At 42.9% G+C, this 16,720-nt stretch overlaps 1 protein-coding gene across 1 annotated transcript in view; it reads left to right on the top strand.

The window, feature by feature from the left end:
- Nucleotides 1-16,131, top strand: part of LHFPL3 (LHFPL tetraspan subfamily member 3) — a 237,737-nt gene extending 221,606 nt beyond the window's left edge. The window contains 1 exon segment of the mRNA XM_033058156.2: nucleotides 13,448-16,131. The gene's annotated coding sequence lies outside the window, so the exon portion shown is untranslated.
- Nucleotides 16,132-16,720: the final 589 nt, after the last annotated feature.

Raw genomic sequence — 16,720 nt, forward strand, 5'->3', positions numbered from 1 at the left:
AAAAATCTAGTAAATATTATTTATTTCACATATGATCAAGAGAAGGTTCTTCTCTTGGGGAAGAAAATGATAATGGGAAGCCTTTGATTGATCCTTGGGGCTTCTCATTATAATGTCATCTTAGGAGTTGGCTTGGTTCTACTGAGTCAAAAAAGAACCAGAAAGCTCCCAAAGAGTTTCCATCAGATGTAGATTTTAACACAAAAAAGCGGTTGGTAGTCTAAATAAAAAACACTAGTTAAAGAAAAGTAGAACTGATTCCTTATTTACAGGCTTTAGTACTTCCTGGGACCACGCCCATTACTTCCTAATTGTAGACTACAACCTAAACTGGAATTATAACAATTAAAAGTCAGGAATCCAAAGTAAGGAAGATTTTACCCATGGTGCGTGTGTTTCATTAGCAGGTAACGTGAAAAATCAATATTTTATGACCTGTCACATATTTGAGTCATCTGTCATGTTTTATCCTTAGATGTTGAAGTTGTTTGACAGCTGTAAAGTAGAAGGAAGCAAAACAGAAAAGAAGTTTTTTGCTGGTGTCACACTGTCAGGAAAATTTAACAGGTAATAGTCTACAACAAGCAATTAAAACACATTGGTCTCTTATTACAGAACAAATTCTACTCCGTGGGGCCTGAGGGAAATGCATCTCATAAAATTTGCTATTTTTATGTAGAAGCCAGCACAAACTATACTTTCTCCGCATGAAAAAAAAAAATCAGAAAGAAGCAGAAATGCTGCTACTTCACAGTGCACATGAATACTGATTTGGAGGCCTTACATAACAGGGAAGCAGAAAGATCCACCTGCAAAACCCCAGTTTGTTTTCTGCTGAGATCCAGCCACTAATGACCCATATGGAGGATGCAGTCTGTCTGTTGTCCAAATAGAGGGCACAGCAAAGGAAGTTGATTAGCTCAGATGAAAACAAGGAAGGGATGAAGATGAAATGCCTGTAGAATAACCCACAGGTTTAGAAGCGTCACAACTGCTCATGCTTTCTGTTTTCCAAGTTCCAATTCTGAATCACGTGTTGTACTTCAATCTCAGCTTAAAAAAAAAGGTGCAAACGAAAACAAACAAAAATCACCCTTCTGTGCCTCATAATAGCAAAGAAATCCACTAGCTCTCAGGAAATAAGAAAAAAATGGGGCTTTTCAGAACTCATGTTTTTATGTCTTCCTGGTTTTTGAATGTTTGTGGCTCATTAAGTCTTTCTGGAAAACAAGAACTTTATTTCCTGAGCAGCACAAACAGAAAGGGTCCTCTGTGTCTTCCAGCGTGGTACAAAAAAAGGAGACATTTTCATTTTTATTTGTTTCTGTAGGTAGTTAGCCTAAAAGTATCCAAGATCTTGTTTATCAGAGAATTTTCTTTCATTTTCTGCATCCCCCTAGAATAGCTCCTTTCATGCATTAAAAAAAAAAAAAAATCTAAGAATATTTCAGTCACGACAAACTGGTATTTTGCACTAAAAATTCCTTCAATATAAAGTTCCTATAGGTAACACCAGAAAAGTCCAGGAGAGTGAAGAAATCTGAACTGTAGCTTTTTTCCTGTCTCCAAGCTATCAATAATGTGAGGCTTTGCTGGCAAAGGGGTTTGCATATCGCTGCAGGGAAGAAAGAGGATGGACCCACGGTGATGCAAAGGCTGTAGGAGTGACCACCAGGCTCATCTCCTGGGTTCAGTGAGCCATCCCTTTGGGAACACCAGGAAACAAGCACATGGACCTAAGTATAGCCACAGCTGATGCTTTCCAGAGTGAGCCACCACACATGGCAGGTACCCAATCCATGGTGCCAGGTGCTCAGCAGTGTGTCCCAGAGACAGCCCAGGCTGGCCACTAGGCCACTTGTCCCTGGTCTGTACTACAGAGGCTCAACTGCCTGATCAGGCCCAGTGGAAAAAAAAGGAGGTTTTCCTTTTTCCTTGAATTTCTGCTAATTTTTAAATGTGCCAAGACTGGCACAGCAGCTTGGCTCTCCCTGGCTGCAGGGAATTTGCTGCCAGCACTGCTCAGCCCCACAGCCTCTGAAACCCAGGCAGCCTCTGCTCTCCCCCAGGGCTGGGCAATCCGAGAGGATGTGACCTCTAGAAAAGGACACCAAATTAGGAGATGTTTCAGTGTCTGAGGCGATGAAATATTTAATCCCTGCTCTCTGGGATATGCATCATCACAGATTTGCTTATCTGCTGCTCAGTGACAGCAGTGGCTGACAGGGACAGTGACAGCTGACACACATTAACCCAGCTGCACAACACGAGCTATCACTCCACAGCAGAAATCCATCATTAGTGTTTAAGCACCAAGGAGGTGTCTTGGTGCCAGATACCAAACCCAGGCAGCACCTGCACTGCAAAGTCAACACTGCCAGGGTCTCTTGGAGGGGAGGGAGCCCCGACAGGACCCTCAGCCCTAGCAGTGCCAGCAGTGCCAGCAGTGCCAGCAGTGCCAGCAGTGCCAGCAGCAGTGGCACTGCTCCCTGAGCAGCCCGGCACCAGGGGTACACACTGTGCCCCCACTGCTGACCTGCCCATATGCTGATGGAGCAAAATGAGAGGGAAGTATGGACAAATATTACTTGTTTGGGGTGTGGCAGGGTGGAAGCCTTTACTGGGGCTTTTCTAGAGCTGCTCAGCAGGACAGGGCACTAACCCTACACCACTAAAGGCAGCAGGTGGAGTGAAAGGCTCCTCAGGGAGCACTGCTGGAGATGGAGCTGTGTGGATGCAACTGGACCTGACTGCTTCTCTTTTGTCTAAGCTGCCCCTGCTTTTTACAGATGAGCTTCTTTCTGAACAAACCTGTACAGTGTCTTCTTTATTTAATAGATCATTCTGAATTATTGCTGTCTCCGAGAAACTAGTGACTGAGCTTTGAGGAATCCTGGTGAAACTGGGGTTTGGTTTGAGATGGTGGGCTGGAGATCTCCCCACTTCCTGTCAGTGTTTGGTACTGGATTGGGTGCTGCTCGAGACTGCCCTGCTCTCCTTGCCAGTACAGTGTCATCCTTACATTGAAAGGTGCATTTTACCCAAGACTTGTCTTATGGTCATTGGTGGGAACAGCCAAACAACAGGGAAATTGTCCATGTGTCTGTGTGAATCAGGTGCAGGGTAGAAGGGGGAAGAAGCCACTGAGGATTCTAAGCCCTAGAGCTGATCTTATGTTGTGTGGGGCGTGATCCTTCCAGAGGAGGAAACAAGGTGGTCTATTTACAGCACCACGTGGATGCCTGCCTAAGACTGCTGGACACGCTGGGATGTCACCCTCCTGTTGTGACCCAGAGGACACCGTACCACAACGGTCACTCAGGGCCTGTAAACCAGCTTGCCTTTCTGCATGCTCTTCAGCTGGCAATTTCCTAACACAGCCCTCCCATTCCTTCCCTGAGATTTTTTCTTCTCTGCACTGCTGATTGCAGTTTGCCTTCTGTGCAGAAAGCTCTTAGGGGAAGGAATCTCTACTTTTTCAAGAGTGCCCTTCACACCTCTAGAGCAACTCAAGAAAATGTTAAAGGGGATAATATAAATTAATAGCAATAATAAATCCTTGCACATCATCCAAAGCCTGCACAATTGGATTTCGAGCAAGAAAAGGAAGATGACAGAAAAAAACTCTTCAGGACCATAAGCATTCAACATTGTTTTCATGACAGATGGTATTCACCAAAAAGCTCACCCTCTCTCTAGAACCTGGCTTTGCCAGCTCCCAAATCCAGACTCTCTTCTAGCTGAGTATCATCTAACCCCATAGAGATTTTTTTCAGTAGTTTAACATGTAATTTCATACCTTTGGAAACTGTCTTATGTACAGTTCCAAATACTTCCTATTTACCTAGAGAGTATACAGACAGTTAATTAACATTCTTGTGCTGGGTAAGCTAATCACTAAACTGCACTTGTGAAATCTCAGACCAAAGCTGCTCCAGATCGTTATCTTCCTGCTGCCCATAAACATGTAATTTGGCACCTGTATCTTTCTCAAAGGCAAAGGGGATCAATATTTACAGCTCATTAGCAGGTTTTGGTTGAGACCCAACATTAGAGCAGCCAGCTAGTCAGAGAGGAGTGTGGCAGGATGAAGGAGGCACAGCCTTGCCTTGGTGAGCCCCTGCCCCAGAGGTGGCCTGGACAAAGTCCCCTTCCCCTCCAGTGAGCCCCAGCAGCCAGAGCCCCACTCCCAGTTCCAGCCCAACTCATTCATCAAAATTGCTCTTCCCATCAGCACAAGTACATACAAAGAAGAAGTTTGGAAAACTTTTGGAAATCCTTGGATGTGCCTTTACTCATCATGGGTTTGTGCTGTGTTCCCAGGTCACACAGCTTTGGCAGTGGCCACAGAACAGGGAAATTAATTTCACATACAAAAAGAGGGTTTAAATGTTTTTATTATTCTGCAGCATTTAAGGTTCATCAGCATTGATGTTTTTATTATGTTTTCTGTGACACTTAAACTTCTTGCAAGGTTTTAGTTATTGTGTAAAAATAAAAAAAACAGCCTTTTTTCAGGAAATTTCATTCACAGAAATGTCATGTTGGAATGTCCAGAGAACTGTCAGAGCCCTATTTGTTTCTGTTAGGAGAGAACATTCACTATATGAATTGTGAATTCATCTGGAGAAATCCAGTGTGTTGAAAAAAGAGCAGAGCTCCGTTTCTGTCACACCACTAAAATAAGCCCCATCGTAGCAGCTTCCTTACTCAGAGATCCTGGCTGGCACCTTCAAGGATGTGCTTCAGCATCTTGGCTTTCTCCCAGCACCGAACTCCCACTCTCTCTGTGCTCACAGGAAAGCAGGCTGAAGCCAGCCCAGAGCCCGAGCACACAGTGAAGGCAGAGTGGCTCTTGCAGGGCTCACTCGCAGCCCCCAGCCCTCGCTGGCCCTGGGCTCTGCCTCCTGCCTGCCCCCATGGCCCAGCCCAGACAAGGAGAGCTTTGTGTCAATGGCAGCAAGGTTTTCCCAAACCAAAAAACGTGCCAACGTCAACATCTAACATTGCCTAGCACAGGAAAACTCTTGGAAGATATAATGCTACTAAAGTCAGATATTAAATGTTACCAACAAAATAAAAAAAGTAAGATTGTGCAATGCCAATCCAAACATTTTGTGGCTGATATGCCCAGAACCTCATCAAGATACCTCACTGACATGGCTGGATCCTCAGAAAAGCTCCTTGTAAACATGTACATTAAAGTTTGTAGCAGTCCTTAAATACAGGGAAATAAAGTCTTTCTGAGAAGTCTGATCACGCAGCTTGAAGGCTGGAAAAACAAACAAAAATACCTACAGATCCTCTGGGTTCCAGGGCAGAAACTGAAAAACAGCTGCAGCAAATGGGCAGAATATAAAGAAATTGAAACATTTTCTCATTTAACAGTTAAAGAACAGGAAGAGTTTAGGAATCACCGTACAGAGACTCCTGTTTAGTGACAGCAATTTATTTGACCATCTGGGCAAAGAAAGACTGCAGCAAACCACATGGAGGAAATAAAAATAGATGAACAACAAGTGGCTGATTTTGCTTGACTTGAGCCTACAACTCTGCAGAGCAGGAAGCTACTTCATGTGAAAGACATTATTGATGAAGGCATTTCAGCCTCTTGCCAGTTCTTCCAACAACATACTAGATCTCCCATGCCAGCAAACCTGTCTTGAGACGTGACTCCCATCCCAAACTTGACAGAAACACCACCAAGTACAAAAGACAAATTGATGAGCCTTCTGGAAAGGGACCACCAGAGGAAGGAGCATCTCTGTGATGATCCACAGTAAAAGAAAACTCTTTAGGAGAAAGAATAGGAGGCTTTTTGCTGTGTTTGTTCATTATGATAAAAATCTTCCTTTTCTTGACAGAAGCAAATATTGAAATGGAGGAAAAGGCAGCCCAGTGTTCAGCAGGACCCGATCACGACACCCCAGTGTGTTGGTTCCCACCTCAGGCACACACACAGCCTCCTCCCGTGTCCAGGGCACACTGCTGGGGGTGACAGCAGCAGGGGATGGGGATCATGCCCTGGAGGTACAGCCACGAGCACCAAGCTGCCCAGATGAGGAATCCAAAAGCAGTTTGTAGTGAGTTTGTAGCCATCACCCAAAGGAGCCCTGCTTCCACCGGCCCAGAGTGGTGCCAGCAGATGACAGAGATGACAGCTACAACTTGATCCATCCTTGGATAGGTCTCTCTTCCCTCTGTCTTTCACTCTCCTCCTGTCTTTCTCACCAGTTAATATGCATATGTTGTATTCTTAGAGCTGCATTCAAAGGAGGAAAGCTACCCAAGCCAGGGATTTAGGAAGGGTGGCAGGGAAGCTTGAAGCCTGCCCATATTCATAGTTCTAAAGTCTGTCATTGCCAACTGGCTATATTAAGGAGTAGCTGAGGGAGGGTCCTTTCAGTGATAATAAAACTGTCAGGCTCCAAAGAGGTGCCTTCTTTAAGCTGCTCTAACCCCATTTCACAAGATTTGCAGTCAAAATTCACCTGCTCCTTCAGGCATGGTCTCACTGACAAGACAGCCAAGCTGAGTGCTATATGTAGCTTGGCTCATGCCTTCCCTTCAGGCTGGCCTGCTGCTTGCATCCCTGCCCAGGCAGTTCTCAAGCTCTTTAACTGATCTTACTGAGCCTTCCTGACCTGGGGTTGGAATCTCAGACCCAGCTTCTGCAAAGCCATTTGCTCTCTGGGAAGGCAGTCCTGGTGCACAATGACACACCCAAAAGGACTAGAAACACCCATCCTCAAGCTGTGCTTTTACAAGGTCTCTGATTGCTTGTTACAAACAAGCCTAATCATCTAAGCTTTGTTACAAAACTGCCTAATTGTTTGATATTTCAGGCTGACGATCTTCCATGCATAGTCAGCAGCTTCTCTCTTTTTCCATGCACGCAGTTAATGACTTTGTGCAGAGTAATTGTAATTCCAGGATTCACACACCTCACTTTGTCCATCTCAAATTTAGGCCTCCCATCTCATTCAGGTCTACAGCCCCACAGAAGCCAACAGCACTCTTCCATCCTAGGAGCCATCCTAAGATTAAATGGGTCACCCCAGGAGGGTCCAGTCCTGCTCTCCTCACATCTGATGTCTGACTGTGAGAGAGCTGATGTTATGTGAGATGCTTCTCCAGGCCTCACCTCTATCTGATCTCTCCTCCCAAAATATCTTCTCACCTTTCTCAACATTTCCATCTGGAAGAAAACAGGAACTTCAAGAAGTCAAGAACACAAATGGTTAGGCTGCCCTGACCCATGCGGTGCTCCAGACTTAATTTCCAAATACATGTCTTCTTTCATACCTTGGCATAAGGTGATGACTCTTCACTGCTGAATGCCTTTTTTTTTTATCAATTTTTTTTACAAGCACATTTAATCCTGGAGATTTCTGTTTATTGTCGAAATAGCTTCAAAAAACATTCTGTCTGGAGAAATCAACAATGCAGAAAATAATGTGTCCCTGCTGTGTCGCTCTTTACTGCCAGGGTGGTGAGGCCCTGGAACAGGTTGCCCAGAGATGCCCTGTCCCTGGATATGTTTGAGGCCAGGTTGGGTGGGCTTTGAGCAGCCTGGTCAACTGGAAGGCATCCCTGCCATGGCAGGGGAGTTGAAATAAGATGACATTTCAGGACCCTTCCAACCCAAACCATTCAATGATTCCATGATTTTCCCCCCACAGCTTGCTGTCTGCAACCAAACAGCCTCTGAACCAACATCCATTTCCTCCTGCCATGTTTCAGTCATCACACACAACAGAAAAAGAGGGGGAAAACCAATGTAAGATCAAATTGGATTTTAGAACTACAAGAATTGGCCAGAGCCTTTCGGGGAGAGCAGGAGTGCATTAAGTATTCAAGGAGTGTAGCTTTAGGTCTGACAGTGTGCTGTGTTTTTCTTGTGAATGACAGCCTGTAAGTTGACAGCAAAGTTCTGTCCAGCTGTGTGTTGCACAGAGATGCTGGAAACCTGGAAAAATTTATTTGACTGGATGCTTCAACATCTTTCTGTTTCTTCTCAGAAAACAATGTCTAATAAAACAGCATTCTGTCTGTTCAGCCCATCATTGCCCTGTGGCCCTGAAACCATCTGTCATGGATGGAAGCAACTGCACCTGTAAGAGAGAAGCAACAATATACAAGAGAGATATAAAACAGTGATTTAACAAAGTTCAATGGTGAATTTGACAGTATTTTAACAAGATTGAATGGCAAGATTGTTCATTTCCTGCATAGAGGACAAGGTCAGACAAAACTGCCAGAGATCCTGTTGTTGAGCCATGAGGTTCAGAAAGAATCCCCTTCTAAACCCCTTCTCAAAGAGGAGTGTCCCAGACTTGTTCAGTGGTTTATGTCTGAGAGATTATACTTGCACAATCAATCCTTTATATCACTCAGCTCAGATTTTGAAGTTTAGTGTGCACTAACCACTTACCAAGGTTCTGTTGCAGTGAGGACTCTCTCAGCTTCAAAGAGTAACTTTGAGAGGTGACCTTCCTCAAGGGGACATCCTGGCATGCAGCCCACCTTTCCAGACAGCCCTTGGCTCCCATGCTGCCACCCCACCCCAACGCCCAGAGAAAGCTGGGTGCAGCCATCAGAGCTAGTTAGGGCTGAGCATACCACCACAGCATCCTCTCACATGCTAGAAATGTGCTTGTGCATGAGCTGAGGCTTCTGACAGCAAAACCACCTGAGCCACACACTGAGAAAATTCCTGAATACTTCTGAAACCATTTCCTACAGTCCTAGAAACACTTCCCATAAGCCATACCCAGGAGTTTAGCTGCTGCCACTAACAGGGTGAGCAGGATACCACATAGCAGATTGAATAAGTCCCACTGTTCCACTCAGCTCTGGTTTCACAGGGCCTGCATACTGAATGAGGAAAAAACTTGTCTCTTTTTATGTGATTCAATTCTATTTTATTGCAAGAAAGTGCTGCTGTAGAAGAGCAAGCTTACACACCTTCTGCTCAGATGAGCTTCTCCTCTAATGCCATATGGACAAAACTGTCACACAATTTCAATCCCAAAATTTTGTAAAATTTTTAGTAACTCCTCAAGGCTTACTGTGCATTCTCTTTAACCCCTGCCTGCTGGTTTGCCAAGAGGAGGAGGAAATGCCTTGGGCAGGTCTGTGGACAGGTCATTTATCACATTTTGTTGAGAAGGTGCTGAACAGTGAAATAGTGAAAGAGAACTTCTAGCAAAAGAGTTGGGGAATTTCTGTCCATTCTTCTTTCCATCTCCACAGGGTAGCCTTGTTCCTGCCTTACTGTGTCTCAGCTGCAGAGCAGGTGTAGGCAGCAGAGCACAACTTACTCCTCTCTTGGCCACAGAGCTGTTTCCAGTATGATCTGTGACAGTTTCCCCAAAACACATACTAGAGTTTCAGCTTGGATCACCAGGATTCTTGGAGAGGACCTGAGTCGGTGCTTGGCTGTTTACTGAGAGCACAGTTTGCCCCAGGGTCACTCTACAAGTGATGGATAAGCATCTCCCCATGAGGCCAGGGCAAAGGATCCTCAGAGCATCAAGAGGGAAAAGGCACCCACAGCACGTAGGGAAATGGGAATACACATAAGTCCTCTCTCTCATCACATGAAAAACAAAATAATTCTCTCAGGCCACTCAAATAGGGTTTGCTATATGTTCTAAAGAGACTATCTTCAAGAAAATAAGAGATGATGGGTCATTGGTTGCTCTGTGCAGCTGGGCATCCATCTGCCTTTCATGCCTTTTAATTATACACTTGGATATTGTCCGGGCCATGAATACATGTAAGCAATAAAACCATTTACCTGTGGTTATAAGGAGCTCCCAGATCAGTGTGTCCAAAAAGGGCAACAAAGCTGGTGAGCACAAATCCTATGAGGAGAAGCTGAGGGAGCTGGGGGTGTCTAGCCTGGGAAAAGGGGACTCAGGGGAGATCCTATCATGCTCTATAACTCCCAGAAAGGAGGTTGTAGCCAGGTGGGGGTTGGTCTCTTCTCTCAAGTAACAAGTGACAGGACGAGAGGAAATGGCCTTGAATTGCACCGGGGGAGGTTTAGATTGAATATTAGGAAAAATTTCTTCAGCAAAAGAGGTGGCAGACACTGGAACACACTGCCCAGGAAAAGTCTTGGATTCACTGTCCCTGGAGTTGTCCAAAAGGTGTGTGGATGTGACACTTGGAGTTACAGTTTAGGAATGAATGTACAAGTGCTGTGCTAACGGTTGGAATTGATGATCTTAGGAGTCTTTTCCAACCTTAATAATTCTGTGGTTCTATAAGCAGAAAGGTGAGAACTCCAACACCTCATTAAAACTGAACTTGTCCAATTTCTTTTGGCCTACAGCCCAGGCAGCAGTGTTATCCAAGGTGCCTCAGCATGTCTATTTTCAATTGCAGAGCTTCAGCATCAATGTTTCTCTCATCCTTCATCTCCTCCCTTACACTCACCACAGTGCCAGCATTCAGCAGAGATGATGTTTAGGCTGTAGGAATCCTGTGGAGGCCCTGTGAGGGAATCTCTGGTACTTCATTAACCCATGGCCTTGTGCCAGCTGATGTGGTTTTGTAACTGTACCAATTTTGGTGTGACCACGAGTGCCAGCTGCTCTTTAGCAGAGCAGTTGAGTGTGTTTGGAGTCAGCAAAAAAATATTAACACTTGGAAAGGTGTTATTTTCTAGATGCTAGTTGAATACATGGCTAAGATCATTTCAATATGGCCAGTGACAATTAGTGGTGTAAAGTGTTAAGGATAATACATACCCAAACCCAGAAGGTCTGCCTTTCTCTCTGTATTTACTACACATTTTACTGACTTTACAGCAACAGCATAGAAGGGACCATCTTCTGAAATTCATCATGTCTTTTATACCTTGGCAGGGAGCAACCTGAAAATCTCATTGTGATTCATATTTACCACAAATAAACCTCAGTGTCCTCTTTCTGAAATGTACATAAACACTAAAATGCTGTAAATCCCTCCAGGCTGACTATACCCCAGCTCTGCAGCCAGCAGAAGTGATTGCCCTAATTGAATGTGTCAATTATGAGTAGCAATCCTGTTGTGGTGAGGTCAATCTAACAGGCAGCCTTTAAAGGCTTTAAATAGGGAACTTAACAGCAGAGTAGCTGGGTGGTTGGTAATACAGCTTCCATGAAGACTGCTCTCATTAACTGATTTCTAGGCAACACCACTGTAGCTCCAAGAAAACAAACTTCAAGGAGTCAAAAGCCTATGGTGTGATACGAAACAGACTGAGAGCTATTGCATGTGAATAACTTACTTATGTCTTGTCAACTAAGCACCTATGGCATTTGTTAAATTTCATTTTCATGCGTTTAACATCTGTGTGCAAAATTTGTCCAAAGAATTAATAAAGGTCTTAGTATGTTACTGCTGAAACACTGAGTGCTGCTGGAAATCCAATAAGCAAAGTTAGGGGTTTGAATAACACAGGTACATGAAATTATGATTAAAAATAATTGAAAGAAATTATTCATTCAGTTTTATTAAGCTTTGATTCATCCTAGGAGTATCAGGGCACGTGTTCCTTACCATGCAACATTATCTTTCTCCAAATTTTAGTTTCACCAAATAAGGATTGTTTAAGAGGCTCACAAACCCCCTTATCTCACTTAACAAATAACCCCGTTAGAGGCTCAGGCACTTTTTCATTCACTTTATTTGGTAGTGCTGTTTACCTATATGATTAATTACCACATTAATAACATTAGTAATGTGTATAAGCACATTTATAAAATACACCAAAGTTCCAAAGACATTTTTAATAGATTTTTAATAGATTTTATTTATCACAAGAATGTCCATTTCTCAAACACACTTTATCTTTCATTTTTGTTACATATTCTAAAGTGTAAAAGGAAGCTCATGGAGCTATCAATGGAAAGCTTTCTTTTGCAATTGGAAACTACCATCCAATTACATACTTACATCATGAAAATCTTTTTACCACAGTGAACATATTTCATATTAATTTTTTAACACAAACAAAACTGACCCATTTTTCTTTTTCAGCACCCTCCCTCGTTCACCTTAGAGTTCTTGTATACTTTTTTGCTACTTTCTAGTCTCAGCAACATCAATTAAAAGTGTCTTGTAAAATAAATCTGGACTATAAATACATGCCGAACAACTCAGAAATTTCCCTGCAAAACAAATTTTGCTTGAAAAATGTCAGTTTGTGGGAATTTGATGGGGAAGCAGGCATCCAAGGTCCATGGTAGAAGGGTTTGCCACCATCAGGATCCCTGGTTCATGGTACCACCACCCCAAATTTAGGGTCTGAGTATCCTGCCCTGGGGCACCACGCTCTCTGGGTCTGTGGGTGAATTAGCTGCAGGTCAAGGTGATCACAAGAGTCAAGGGTGTAGGGAATTTGAGGGAATGGAGAAGATGGCTGTTCCATGTCAGGTGGGGGGGAGAAATGAAATATTTCAGTCTCCTCACAGGAATATTTTTAAGTGTTTCTAGTTCTGAAATTCCTTGTTTGCTTTCATTTCACAATGAAATTCATTCTTTTTCTTTTGTTGTCACAAAACCAGTGATATCCTCTCCCCCAGGCTGTGGCTTTGTAAGACCCCCTGAGCAGTGACCCTTTCACAGGAGGCAGTGGAGAGGCTGCCTGACAAAGGACTTCGTGGTTTGGTCTCAGGGGCCTGAGTTCAGCTAGTGGTGAACTGGCAGAGTTCATTTGGTGCAAGAACCTTCTGCTCACTGCCGGATGCTGGGGCAGCCAGGTTTTTACCTTTGCCTGTGCGTGGGTACTTGCAAATAGATTTCCTCACTGAGCCCTGGTTCCAGTGGTGCCCCTGAAGCACCAGCTCGGGGCTGTCACCTGCAGGGAGAGGAGGAGCCTTTGTCACCCTGCTCCCAGTGCCAGCACAGCCCTTGTCCCCTCGCCTGTATGCAGCCCTGCTCAAGTACATGGAAACAGGGCAGTGAGAATCAGTTTTTAAGGGAGAGTTTGATTTGAAAACTCCCCCACACCTCCGTCCTCATTTGAAATGTAACACAAGGTATTATTTTATCATGTTTGCAAATGTGGGTTGTGTCCTTGAGGGAAAGAAGTAATTGCTACAGAACAGAAATGTCAGGATTTTAACTTGACTCATGGTATTCATCTAGTAAATGTCATTCTTGCCCCATATGCATTGTATCTTTATTTTCATATTGTTCAAACTTTAGATTAAATAATCTCATTATTTTAACTTCCTGTGTCTATTAGCTGATGAAAAGTTATTTTTGAGAATTTCAGATTACAAATCCTATCTGCAGATTACATTTCTCACTTTTCATGACAAATGGAAATACATATAATGAAGTGCATTAGAATATTGGTCAGAGGCTTGCTCTGAGCTAAGCACAGCATGAACATCTTTATGTTTGCTGGCAGTAAACCAGCTTCTCTCTTTTTCTCTGTTTTGCACAGTCCTACTAAGCCAATCCTCACTAGAATGAGCACAAAACAAATGAATAACAGCTTTTGTACATCAACATTAAAATGGGAAGAAGCTTGGGAAAGGGCCTCCAACAGAGAAGAATGCTGACAAGTGCAAAAATGCCTGATGGATAAGCACCACCTTCTAAACATAGATCAGCCAGACATGGAAGTGATTTCAGAAGAGAAATGCAATCATGGATTACACACCAGCTCATTAGAAACTGTTGCTGAATACAGCATCCAGAAGACATGCATGAAAAGTCACATTTGGGGAATAAATTAAAAGGGGTGTAGTTGTTGCTAGATAAACATATGTAATATATATGCATTAAAAAGGTTTGTAAATGTCATTTTTTTTATTCGGACAGAAAGCAAAAAGCTTTAAAACCTTTCACAATAGAGAGGCAGTTAACTTCAGCCTATTCCTATCCCAGTAGCCAAGAAGCTGTTAGGACATCTCTCTTAAATTAGCATTTATAGACTCTGAATGTTTCCATCACCTAGTGGAAAAAGCATAACTTTTACTGCTACATTGCTGCACCTCATTTACTTCACTGTATAATAAGTTGACTAAAACTGTAAAGCTTCTCAATTTTTATTGCATATGTGTTCCAATTAATATGACTGTAACAAACTTAAGACTCATAAATTATTTCTGACCTATATTCTAGTTCTATGAAGCATATATACTATAAGGTATGTCTGACTGAATATCATAATGCTATATTTTCCCAAGATGCATAGAATTGTTTGTATTTGAAGTGACAAAATAAAAGCCCTTGATTTCTTTTTTAATAGGAGAAAGTAATTTACCCCTTAAATGTAACACAGTGCTGCTCACTTCAATGGTGTTTCTTCCCCCTATTCTGCCATACAACTGTGGGGTGACACTCTCTGGCCCATGCTAATGCCAGTCAGACAAGGTGATCTAATGAGACTTTCTGGCCTTAAGTTTAAACTCAATACAACTCAAAACCCCTTGAGTTTGAACTCAATACAAAAATTAAGAGACTAGTAAGCAAATACATGTTGCAAAGAGCCATGTGAGGGCTGGATGCAAATAGCCCTGGGGCACTGGTGGGGAAGTGATTCTCTCCCCAGGTCCCAAAGGGCACTCTCAGTTCCAGAAGCCACTGAGAAGTAAAACAGGAGCAGGCACAGAGTATGAAGGAAGACCTCTAGTGAAGGGCCTGGATGCCAAGAATCAGGCACAGAGCAGCAGGGGGAGGCAGGGACCCCTCTCTGCTCCTCTCTAACACTCCCACCAAGGCACAGGTCTCTCCTGGCTCAGGACTGGCCATGAGCACACTGCTCCCTACATGCCTCTAGGTTCTCCTGTGTGTCACAGATGAATCCAGCACAAAATGAACACTGCAGTGCTGATTCCTTCAGGGTTTTTAAAGCCTGTCACTTCATTCTTTGGCTTTCAGGGGAAATGGCTAAATAATAATCAATTGCTAGTGTTGATCCCAAATAATGCAAAATGCTGATGACATGAGGTAAACGTGAGTTAAAACTGCTTTTTAACTATTGACTGCACAACACAAATTATTCCAGAATTTAGTGCATGAATCTCAAAAAATTTATTTTACTTTTGAAAGAAAAATTATCTTTAAGCAAACTGCCAGTAAACAAATACAGGGAAATTAGGTAACTTTTCTATCTAACTACTAAGGTACCAATATGGCACTGACTTCACTTGGGTGTCAGCCAAGGAAATTTATGTGTGAATCTGGGCAGCATTTAAAAAAAATAAATTAGACTTTTTTAAATCTCAAACTGCTCTTGTAGCTGGATGTAGAAAATTCTCCTGACTTCTAAAGGATCAGCACTAGCTGATCAAAAACCCCATCCAAATCAGCCAACCACCATAAATATCTTCCCAATATCTGCTATTGACCTAAAGGGGATGGAAGGCAAAAATCAAGTCGTTCACACATGAGGCAGCATAAACTCTTTTAAGGACCCACTTCAGACAGGTTTTTAAATCTGTGATTAGTCCAACCAGTGTCAGTTGGAAAATGCATATCCTCAGGGGCTGGATGCATTCAGGAGTCCCTGTTAAGTGGTGTCTCAGTGAAGCCCATCCTCATTCTCTGCTCTTGTTGGCTCACAACCACACTCACACCTCAAAGTCTGTGAAGGGGTTTGTTATGTGGATGTGCTCTCATACCACCATCTTCATTTGCTCCTTGAGTTTACCTCTACCCCATATTATTGCAGTCATGGCACTTCTGCTGTGACAGAAATCACCAAAACAGGGTTTCTCTGTATTATATTATTTTGTTTAGCATCATGGTGATGGTGCAATGTAAAAGCCCTTTCTAAATATACACAAACATTGCAAAAAAAGTGTCATCACAAGACATCACAACCCTGTCAGGGCAGCTCAGTGAATATGTACAACTTGTACACAGTCAGAAGGAGAGACATACCAGGATGCACATCATTAAATGTTGACTCAGTAAGAATAGTATGTTTTATCTTTTTAAATGTTACCACTTTCCCATCCCACTCCATTGTAACTTGTTAATTGTAATTTCTTTTTAAGTCAACAAACTGTAAAGAAAACTGTTGAAATACCTGATTTTCTGTAAAAGTAATAACAACAATACTTTTTGTTACTTCAAAGTATGCTTGGTATTAAAGTACCTAATAAAGTTCAACAATGACTTTTGTAGCATACTAAAATAAAGTGTGATAGTGCTTTTCTCCAGCTTGTCTGTGGTAAGGGCAGCTGTTGTTGGAATTACTGCCCTCCTAAACACAAGCCTGCACACCTCCTACACATCTGTACCTACAGAGATCCCTCAGGTATGTAAAGTCCAAGCAGAATGGGATCCTTAATGAGAGCAGGGATTTGTGTCCATGGGTGGAATTCCTAGTAGGACCTTGTTGGTATGTCCTCTCCACCCTCTGGTACCTGGCTCCCTATCCATCTATGGGCAACAATATAAAGTTCCTAATTACTCTGGTATAAAACTTGGTTTATAGTAAGAGAAAGAATAATGTAATTATAAGTTAATTATTATTAAATAGAGAAGTGCCAGGTTTGTAGGATGCTGTTCATTTTTATAGGCAATGCATTTCAGTTATTTATAAATAGACTGGAAATCCCAAACAAGTGATTTGGATGACACAGTGAAGCTCAGAGGTTGATCACCCCTTAATTTCACTATGTGAAGGTACAGTGGAGCCATCAGAGGCTGTCACATCATTCCAGAGTTTGCACCAACAGGAGGTAAGTGCTTCCTTGTCAAA

The sequence above is a fragment of the Catharus ustulatus genome, chromosome 4 (assembly GCF_009819885.2).
Source record: "Catharus ustulatus isolate bCatUst1 chromosome 4, bCatUst1.pri.v2, whole genome shotgun sequence".
Classification (NCBI taxonomy): Eukaryota; Metazoa; Chordata; class Aves; order Passeriformes; family Turdidae; genus Catharus; species Catharus ustulatus.